The sequence below is a fragment of the Dasypus novemcinctus genome, chromosome 19, assembly GCF_030445035.2.
Source record: "Dasypus novemcinctus isolate mDasNov1 chromosome 19, mDasNov1.1.hap2, whole genome shotgun sequence".
NCBI lineage: Eukaryota > Metazoa > Chordata > Mammalia > Cingulata > Dasypodidae > Dasypus > Dasypus novemcinctus.
Window position 1 is genome coordinate 43,637,500 of NC_080691.1, and position 10,821 is coordinate 43,648,320.

General features: G+C 43.3%; 1 long non-coding RNA gene across 1 annotated transcript; it reads right to left on the reverse strand.

Moving 5' to 3' along the window:
- Nucleotides 1-5,329: 5,329 nt before the first annotated feature.
- Nucleotides 5,330-10,317, reverse strand: LOC131274526 (uncharacterized). The gene is made up of 3 exons (XR_009181752.2): nucleotides 10,214-10,317; nucleotides 9,187-9,291; nucleotides 5,330-6,043 (listed from the first exon to the last, which is right to left on the reverse strand). It is a non-coding gene; the product is annotated as an uncharacterized lncRNA (long non-coding RNA).
- Nucleotides 10,318-10,821: the final 504 nt, after the last annotated feature.

Genomic DNA, 10,821 nt, shown 5'->3' on the forward strand with positions numbered 1-10,821 from the left:
TAATTGTTACATAAAATATAAGGACTTCCCATATACTCTCTCTCTTCCCCTCCCTCTCTTTCCTGTATCTACACTATGCCTCATTAGTGTGGTACATTTGTTACAAATGATGAACACACACTGAAGCACTGCTACTAACCATGAATTATTGTCTATATTATAGTTTACACTCTGCCCTGCATAATTTTATTAGTTATGACATAATATGCAATGGCCTTTATCTGTCACTGCAATGTCAGGAACGACAACTTCAATGTCCCAAAAATGCCCCTATATTACCTATTCTTTCCAGTCCCATTCTCAGAGCCTCTGATAGCTGCTGCCTGTATATCAATGATGAGTTCTTCTGTTGCTGGAATAATAATAAGTCTATAGTAGAATAATATCATGCCTACTTTTGTCCATTGTTCATTCCCCAATCTTGAGGATTTGGGAAAGGTGACGCTCATTCTGCTTCTAATGGAGAAGGAGCTTAGAGCCCGTGGGCACATGGATGGAACCATGTTGCTTGCAGTTGCAAACACTCACTGTTCCTTGAGATGAGCATTGTCCATCATCATCCCCTTCTTAGTAGAAGGAATTTGCTTCTTGAATGAACTAAATTGGTGCCTAAATTCACTAGAGCCTTGAAATGAGTGGTGAATAAGCAAATGGGCTTTCAGGTCTTAGGTTATGCTCAGGTTGTGCCCTGTGGCACATTCTGACTTTGATGATGCTTTGATTTGGACTTTCTTTTAGCCTCACCACCTTAAACTAATATGTTTCCATTGTTAAAATAAACACATTTCATGGTATTTTCTTGAAGAGCTGTGGAAGATAAAACACTTGACTATTTGAGGAAGGGGAGGTGTGGGAAGTGGCTTTTGAAGTCTGGAAACAAATATTTTGTGTTGGGGTCCCGGGGTGAGCTATGGCCAGAAGAGCTGTAGTCAAGGAGGATGCCCAGGCCAGGGGAAGAACATGATGCTTTGAGGGCTGAGGGGTAGTGTGTGGTCAAGAAGGCCTGGGACTGGGTGTTGCTGGGTGCTGAACTGTGCTATCACCTGCAAAACTGTTATACTTATTATAATTTTCAAAATAGATTTGTTTAGATTTTTTCATTTCTATTATTTCTTCCATTTCACTCGTACTCCCTAATTTGTAGGTATGAATTTGTTCTGCCTGGAGAGTCTGCCATTTCTTCTCAACCCTCCACTAAGTTTACATACATTATTCCATCATCAAAGTGTTTTCTAGTCAAGTTTTAGGTGTTCCTGCCACTCCAAAAACCCTAGTGTAACTGTGGTGTCACTGAGAACTGATTTGATAATATTTCCTTCTACTTGTCATGTATTAGATTGTATATATTGGTAGTATTTCATTTGCCATTTTTTACCATTTTATAGTGATTTATGGAAAATTATATTTTATGGTATTGATATTTTTGTGATCATCTAGTTCTTTATTTTTCTTTCAGTGTTAGATCCTCCTCACCTCAAAATGTGCTTCATTTCATATTACCTATCTTTCTCTACTGAATCAAAGACCTATTTATTTATAAGAGGAAATTATATTATGATCTTTTTGATTGATACATATTGGGCATCTGAAACACAGATGATAAGAACGAAAAGAATAGCCATGCAGAAGTGATTAAATGAACAGGTAACTAGCAATTGAGGGATGAATATCCAATCGCATGTTTTCTTTGCACTTTGTGGAATTTTATGTCTTATTTTCCCTAACTAGGCTGGAGAAATTCCTCCTCAGTTCCTGATATTCCTCCTCAGTTCCCAGTTCCATCTACATTGCCACTCTGCAATCTTTATGCATCACAGGAGAATGTCAATGGAAAGAGTTTAAAAATATTTCATGATTTTTACACCAACTTGTTCATATATAATAGTATTTTTATTTCTGATTATGCAGCGCACATTTAACTCCATTTTAATTTCCACTGAATGAATGAATTCCATAATTTAGTGATGATAATAGAACTTTTCTTCTCAGGACGTGCAGTTCAATTTCAGAAACTCCTTATAAATGACAACTTTGTGCAATTCAATTTCAGAAACTCCTTATAAATGACAACTTCTCAGAGCAAATGTGACTTGATGTTCCAAACCTGGCCATGCTACACTATTTGTCTGCTCCCTGTTCCTTAGTTCACACTAAGCACCCCAAGAGGACAAGAGGTAATTTCACAGGTGTTCTGCTAAATAAAATGCTTAGCTAATGCCTTGCTATATATATATATATATATATATATATATATATATATATATGTATAGAGATTGATATGATGATATGATGACTTAATCAACTCAATCATAAGAATGCCATACACAGTCATATATTCATTTATTTTATTAAACTTCTGTTATTAATTGGGAGAATAAAAAATAAGCAAAGGATTGTCTACAAATAAGTCCAACTGCTGCCTAATAATCCTTTATGATATACATTCATGATACACTTACACAAAATACATAAGCTCACCAAACCAGGGGACAGACCAATATTCCTGGCCCATGTTCAGCAAGAGTCCCAGTTGGATACTATATATATAGAAAGAGAGACCTTTGTTAATAATTGAAAAAACATGAAATAAGCAAAGGATTGTTTATAAACATGGTTCTAGCTGCATTTCACCATCCCTCATGATATACATACATATAAATCCCTCATGATACGTATACATAGACTCACCAAACCTAGGGACACACCGATATTCCTGGACAAAGTCCAACCAGAGTCTCAAAATGGATGCATTTAATAAGTCTATACTGACAACTAGAGTGAGAAACAAGAATAACATAACCAGTCAAAAGATTAAATCAATATTGAAGAGAGTCACAGGATGACAGAAAAATATGACAGTCTTACATATAAACTCACCAACATCTAGGTCACAGCTGGGAAGTCCTGAACAAGCAGCCAATATCAGTATCTTGATTGAAAATGATACTTGTGTAAAGCACCCTCTCCCAGGGTGGGAATTCAAATGGCCTGACCAGGGACTATTCTTTTTATTGAGCTTATAATCAATGAACTGAATACTATAGAAGCCAACTTGGTTGCACTGTGTCAGTTCCCAAGGGAGTGCCAGCCTCCTTAGGAAGGAATACAACAATCCCTGTTATATCAATCCAGAGAAAGTGGCCAGTCTTCCCAGGGAGGACAACAATACTCCCTGGAATGCACCCTGTCTGTTCTTAATGTTACAAAACATTTTCCAATGTGCCCACAGTTCTAGTTTTCATCATTCCCCCTGAAATATGAAAAGTGCTGTCCAGTAAGGCATTGGTTGCTGATTAACAAAGTTTCCTGCATGATGTTTCACTTTTAGGTTGAACAATACTCACTAAAATTTTCCCCAAAACAACAGGGGAGGGAAGAAAATGTTCAAAGCAGTGGGGTTAGTTGTGGGAAGGAAGAGACAGTTTGAGAAGAGGAGGTTGAAACATCCCCTTCTCACCCTCCAGGCCTCAGATTTTCCAGAGAAGACCTTGTAGACTGAGGTCACCAGGGGGCATGTGGGTGCTGAGCTGGGTAAAATGTGTGAATCCCAATTACATCCTGCAGGGCCTCATTTGCCATGTGGACACTGGTGTAGCTGAGGTGCCAGCACCTGCCTCTTTGAAGATCCCACCCAGTGGCACAGTAGGTGAACACTGGGGCAAGAAAAGGGAGGAAGCAGATTTGCATGGGGAGCTATGAAAAGGCCCTGAGGACACCAAACTCCTTCTGTGGAACCTGAAGAGCAAGTCCACATGAGAGTCCCCACCATGCCCTGAATGGCACTTCTACTCAGGCTCCTTGCTTATGGCTCAGGTTAGCAGAAGGAACTGTGTTCTTGGGTTGCTCATTTGAGAGCAGATATCGCATGGTGACCCCTTGCATCCAAAACTAAACTATGTCTAACCTGTTGGTCTCAGATTCTCAGGCTTTAGTGATCCAGGAGCCACCACTGTCAGTGTCTGTAGGGGGAACAGTCACACTCACCTGTGGCCTCAGTTCTGGGTCAGTCTATACCAGTTACTATCCAAGCTGGTGCCAGAAGACCTCAGGCCAGGTTCCGCACATGCTGACCTATATAGCAGCTGCCCCCTGGGGTCCCTGATCACTTTTCGGTCTCCATCTGTGACTCAAAGCCTCCCTCACCATCATGAGGGCTCAGCCCATGGATGAGACTGAGTATCCCTATGCTCTCTAGACAGGCAATTAGAGTTGCACAGTGATTTAAACCAATGGGGAAGCACAACGAAAACCTCTACCTATGCTCAGAATGGTTCAGCTCTTAGAGGGAGGAGAGAGAAGAGGAAATAGAAATGATGAACAGCAGAATGGGGGTAGGAGGTCTCAGGGCTGCTATCCCCTGTGCAGTAGTTCATCCCCATATTGCTCAGGCAGTAGGTCCCAGGCAGCAAATTTCCAACATTTTTCCCTCTCTCCAGGGTACTTCCTCCAGATTCTGTTTCCTCTCTCCCTCTGTGCCTCTAATCATTAGGGAAGGGAAGAATATAAAGAGCAACAGTGAGAATGAGAGCCTTCAACATTTCCTCTAAGAAGCACAGTATTCAACATGCACTGACATCTCCATCTTCAAGCATTATTTTTACAATGGATAAAAAGATGTATTTCATAAAACATTCGTAAATATACATATGTATGAGTATGCACATAAATATATATTCACATACCAGCAATCACTGTCCTTCCTCATAAACCAGAAATAATTACCCCACAGTGAATACTGTGAAGGAAAATATGCATTTGGTCACATGCACATTGCAAAACTGACATACATTTAATGAACTCTGAAAATCTTCTCTGATCCACATACTTGGGGCATCACTTAATTAGCTCCTGTAAATGTTGAACTGTTTCAAGAGAATCATTTCAAATCTCTGTTAATAAAAAATATGGCCTTTTAAAGTGCTCAATCAATTTTGAGCATTTATTTGCTCACTTAGAAACTGGACATGTTGTGGACTACAGTGGCGCCATATATATTTTTTCTATTTGGTGGAACATGACAACTGTATTTACTACCACAGATGCTTGATTCTGGGATAGGAAGTTCTATTTCATCCTTGAGAAGTCCTTGAGATAGAATGACATGGAGGCTGGGCCCATTCAAGCATCTACTTATGTGCTAAAAAGAGAGAAATTGCACCTGCATAACAAGAGAGAAACTGATGTGGATTTCAAAGAAAAACATATGAGATATAATATGGGCCCAGGATATTTCATATTTCAGCTATAATTTTCAATCTTTATTTTTTAACATTTATTTTATTTATTTCTCTCCTCTTCCCCCCGCCCCCATCCCACCCCAGTTGTCTGTTCTCTGTGTCCATTTGCTGCCTGTTCTTCTTTTTGTCCATTTCTGCTGTTGTCAGAGGCATGGGAATCTGTGTTTCTTTTTCTGTTGCATCATCTTGCTGCGTCAGCTCTCTGTGTGTGCAGCGCCACTCCTGGGCAGGATGCACTTTTTTCACACTGGACACTTTCCTTACAGGGTGCACTCCTTGCACGTGAGGCTCCCCTATGCAGGGGACACCCCTGTGTGGCACGGCACTCCTTGCGAACATCAGCACTGCACGTGGGCCAGCTCCATATGGTCAAGGAGGCCTGGGGTTTGAACCATAGACCTCTCATGTGGTAGATGGGCACCCTATCTACTAGGCCAAATCTACTTCCCTATTTTTCAATCTTGTTGCTTTTAGAGGAATTGTATGTTTATTAAAAAATCATGCAGAAAGTTCAGAGAGCCACTGAAGGAATCTGAGCCTGATTGGCTTTGGATCTGCCTAGCCTGAAGGAGGAAGATCTCTCTGAAGGCCATGAGCAGGGATTTGCCCCAGGAAAAAGGTAGCCTGGCCCTGGACTATTTACTCCAGCACCCTGGGATTCTAGACATAGGGTCATTTGCAGAGCTGAGGAAGGTGTGGATGTGCCACAGTGAGGACATGGTGTCTTTTCTCTTTTCCTGCTGAGGCATTCAAACACAACTGTGGACCTTGTGATGTTAAAACAGCCAACAAAGCTTCCTGCAAATCTGAAAATAATAAGAAAATCTAGATGAAAAAATCTGTTTTGAAGATGAACAAATTGTATAAATCCTATAACAAAATTTAGCAAGAAATTGCCACACAATTATGTGTCAAAGGACAAACCTCACTTAGGGTAATAAAGGCTAACTTGACATAATAAGGAAATATGTTACACTGTGTACTGGGAAATACTAAACTGGCCAAAGGAACTAGGTTTTCCTAAAACACTACATATGATCTATTCACTATCAAAAATAAAAGCTTTGCAAATCTTTTAGCTATTTTGCTGAATTGTGTCTTTTGAACTTCCCTGATGAATTTTATTCCCATAAAATTGCCAATTCTATGATGTTCCCTTGAAGAGCCCTACACATCTTTTGGACCAGTCCACACGACCCTCCTCTGTGCCAACTGACCTGACATGGCAACTGTGTCTTGTCAGATTTCTTTGGACTTTCCAACAGGTAAAATTGTAGTTTGCATACATGTTCACCTTCCATAGACCTGGGATCCTCCAGGAGTGAGGAGATGATTAGGAATCAAATGTGGCAACCCTACAGTCACATTATCTAGAATAACACTTCAAACTTTGGACACAGGCAGTGATCTGGTGAGGGGAAGAAATAAGGTGATCTCTCAGGTCTTAGGGCCATGCTGAGGTTTGGCCTGACAATCAACAGGGGATGCTGTGCGACTATTCTTCCATCCTCTCTGGCTTGGCAGAGGCCCCTGAACAGGGACTGTTCTGTCATCTCAACAGCCGCTTCCTCCCAGGGCTCCCCACAGGGGCAAAGAAACCTTCACACTCCTGGGTCTAGTGTGAGCTGAACTCCAACTTCAGGCTCAGAGAGGGCCTGGGCTGTCAGTGGATGGAAGCAAATTTGCATGATGAGCCCCTCCTCTAGCAGAAGGTGGAGAGAAAAGGAGGCCTGGGGCAGCCCAGCTCCTCTGTGGGGCTCAGGGGCTGTGTCCACCATGGCCTGGACTCCTCTCCTCCTCATGTTCCTCTCATCGAACAGCTGAGACAGTGCTTGAGAAACTGGGGCAGATCTCCCAGCCTGGGTTAGCCCCTCCATCTCAGACATCCAAGTCTTTTTTTTTGTCTTTATTTTTTTAATATTACATTTAAAAAAATATGAGGTCCCCATATACCTCCCACCACCCTCACCCCACTCCTCCCCGCATAACAACAATCTCCTCCATCATCATGAGACATTCATTGCATTTGGTGAATACATCTCTGAGCACCGCTGCCGATCATGGTCAAGAGTCCACATCATAGCCCACACTCTCCCATGTTCCAACCAGTGGACCTTGGGAGGACACAGAGTGTCCAGTAATTGTCCCTGCAGCACCACCCAGGACAACTCCAAGTCCCGAAAGTGCCTCCACATCTCATCTCTTCCTCCCATTCCCCACCCCCAGCAGCCACCATGGCCATTTTCTCAGCACCAATGCCACATTTTCTTTGATTACTAATCACAATAGTTCATGAATAGAATATCAGTAAGTCCACTCTAATCCATTCTCTATTCCTCCATCCTGTGGACCTTGGAATGGTTGTGTCCACTCCACAGCTATATCAAGAAGGGGCTTAGATTCCGCATGGGTGCTGGATGCAATCCTCCTGCTTTCAATTGTAGGCACTCTTGGCTCCGCTGTGTGATGGTTGACCTTCAACTCCATGTTAGCTGAGTGGAGTAAGTCCAATAAATCAGAGTGTAGGAGCTAAAGTCTCTTGAGGCGCAGGGCCTGGCTATCATATGGTCAGTTCAGAGATTCAGGTCCCCTGGGTATATATTAAACCCCAGCACCAACTACGGTTCTGGCAAAAGTAACAGGAGAGGCTTGTGAAAAAACATCACATCTGAGTCCAGCTGCATCACACAGAAAAACAAACTCCAAAGGAGGGCCAACTGACATAGCACTGAACTCCATCTGCCATGACCATAGAACCTGTGGGTCTCTGTAGCCCTCAGAAAAACCAATAGCCAGGGTTGTATCTACTTTATCTGTCTCTGGGACTCTGCTGAGGTGTGCATAAGGACAACCCCTCTGATTACCTCCCAGCTCTTTTTGGAGACTTATAGCCATATAAACTCATTTGTCCTTTCCATTTCCCCCTTGATTCAGGTCAAAAAGCATTTTTAACTCCTGGTATTATACGTAGACTGATACCTCCAAGCCTTTTAAACCTGACCTTTGGACTAGCACTTATGCATGTTAGTTCCCTCTCCCACCCTGTGCTGACTCAGCTGCTCTCCTTCTCCACACTTCCAGGAACACCAGCCAGACTCCCTTTCACTAGGAGCAGTGATGTCATTGTTGGCGGCAATATATAATCTGGTATAAGCAGAAGCCAAGAAGCTCTCCCCATTATCTCCTGTGGAAGACTCAAACAAGAACCAAGGCACTGGGATCCCCAGCCACTTGTCTGGATCCAAAGATGCCTTGGCCAAGCAGCAATTTTCCTCATCTCTGGGCTCTAGCCTGAGGAAGAGACTGCCTGTTACAGCATATACCACAGCAGTGCTTCTCAGGCAGATTGGAAATTGGGACAAAAACTACCAGCTCTTCAGGTTCTTGGATCCTGACCTCTTTTCTAAAAGAAAAATTTCATGTAGGCAGACTGCCTGGAAGAGGCTTCTGGTTCATGAGGTCTCTCCTCCCATTTCCTAATTCCAAGTTAATGTTTCTGAAGTTTCAGAAAACAATCATCAAACACACAAAATAAAATTCATGATGACACTTAAACTCCTCATGCGACAAATATGTCATAATATCAAAGCATGTGGGGCTGGCCTTTCTCTTGGAGGAAAGCAACTCTGCCTTCTCAGGCTTTCTCTTGAGTCCAAGGCCCTGGGAATTTCCAGCACATGCACAGTCCTTTGACAACATGAAGCTCCTCCATGGAGGTGAGAGCACAGTCTCCCCTTCCCTCCCCATCACCTGTGCTCAGGGCTGGTTGAGGCCCCCTCTGTTCACTGCTTGAAGCCCTATGGTGTGCAGGCCTGAGTGAGGGTGCAGGGTCAGGGGAAGTCCAGGTTCAGAGCTAGCCTGACTTCCATGCTGGTACCTACATCTTCAAGTGTCATGTTAGGGTGAGGGGTTCAGGCATGGAGGGGATTTGGAGATTGTGTCACCAAACCTTTTTAAGGGATCAAAATGATGAAGGTGCTGAATGCTCCACTTTTTCTGGGAATCTGTAGAGCCTGCTCCAGGAATCCAGTGCAACATACAGGGGTCACATTATCTAGAATAAGACATCAATGTTTAGACCCAGGAAAGTACCTAATGAGGGGCAGAATTCAGCTGGGCTTTCAGGTCTTTGGGCCACATGACTGACAGGATGTGCTGTGACATTTATGTCATTCCTGCAGTGGCTTCCAAGAAGAATCATTCACTCAAAGGACAGAATGAGGACAATTCCTGCACTATCCTCTATTCTCCCAGCAGCTTCACTCTGGTCTCTGCCTCATCACCCAATATCATTTATACTTCTAAGTCTTCTCTCCCAATCTTTGCTGACTCAGCTGTCCACTCTCTCTGTTCCTGGAAACTTCTGCAAGACTTACATTCACTGTGAGCTGTGGCTTCACTGTGGACAACTTCTGGATACACTGGCTGCAGTAGAAGTCAGTGAGCCATCTCTGGCACCTTCTTACATTGCACACAGACTCAGATATGTACCAGGGCTCTTGGTTCCCCAGCTGTTTCTCTGGATCCATTGATGCATCAACCAATGCTGGAATTCTATACATCTCCAAGCTCCAGCCTGAGGATGAGGCTATTACTGCTGTGCATGGCACAGTAACTCTAAGATTTAACAGTGCTTCAGACTTACAGGGATGTGAGACTAAATCCACCCCGCAGCATCTTCAGCTTGGTATAGTCACCCTCTCTCTGCCTGTGCCCAAGTGTCCCTTAGGTCGTGGCTTCTGTTGACACTTCTTCAACTACCACATGGTTTTACTGGGACCATTGGAGATGCAAATGTCTTCTTTTCATTAGTTCAAATATTTAATTTCACCCATTGCTAATATATTCTACCCTGATCATGCCTTCATGGGCAGATATTTGATTCTTTTGATGAAATATCCCCTCAGGGAGATGACCGATGAGGAAGAAAATGGTTGCCTCCCCCATGCTCAGTCCTAGGCCCAAACATTACTCACAGATGTATGTGGTCTGAGAGCATCTTACGGTCACCTGGAACCACCACAAAGTCTTCCCGCAAAGTCCGTTCCCCCCTTCCACACATCTGCTCATGCCTGCCTGGTTCCAGGAGCAGTTATTTCATCCCTGTGGCTCCTGGGATGTTGAGTAATAAGAAAGTTCTCCATGATGTCATAGGTCTGCCTCTGTGACCTACCAGCAATAACTGGGACATCCAGTCTCAGGCTCTCCCCTCCCCATCTGTATCCAGCTTTGACCTTAGCTCCTATCTTTCTCAATCCAAGATGATTTCTTGCTTATGCCAAGGAGATCAGGCTGGGGCATTAAAGAATCAAGGATATAGAAAAATGAATTTCTAACTGCAAAAAAACCTTGATGGAGGATCATGGGGCAGTAGGGAAGTTAGGTCCTCACTCTGATGCTACAGGAAATAGACTCTGGGGACACCCAGACTCTGGCTTGTTGTCGTCCCCTCCTCACTTTTCCCCCTGCACAGGAGAGTGTCTGAAGGGACTCTGGAAATGACCCATTAGGGGCACCTGAGTTGTCTTCATTCCTTTCCCTTGTACAGGGGCCTCAGTGCTCAGCTCCATGAGTTCACATCCTG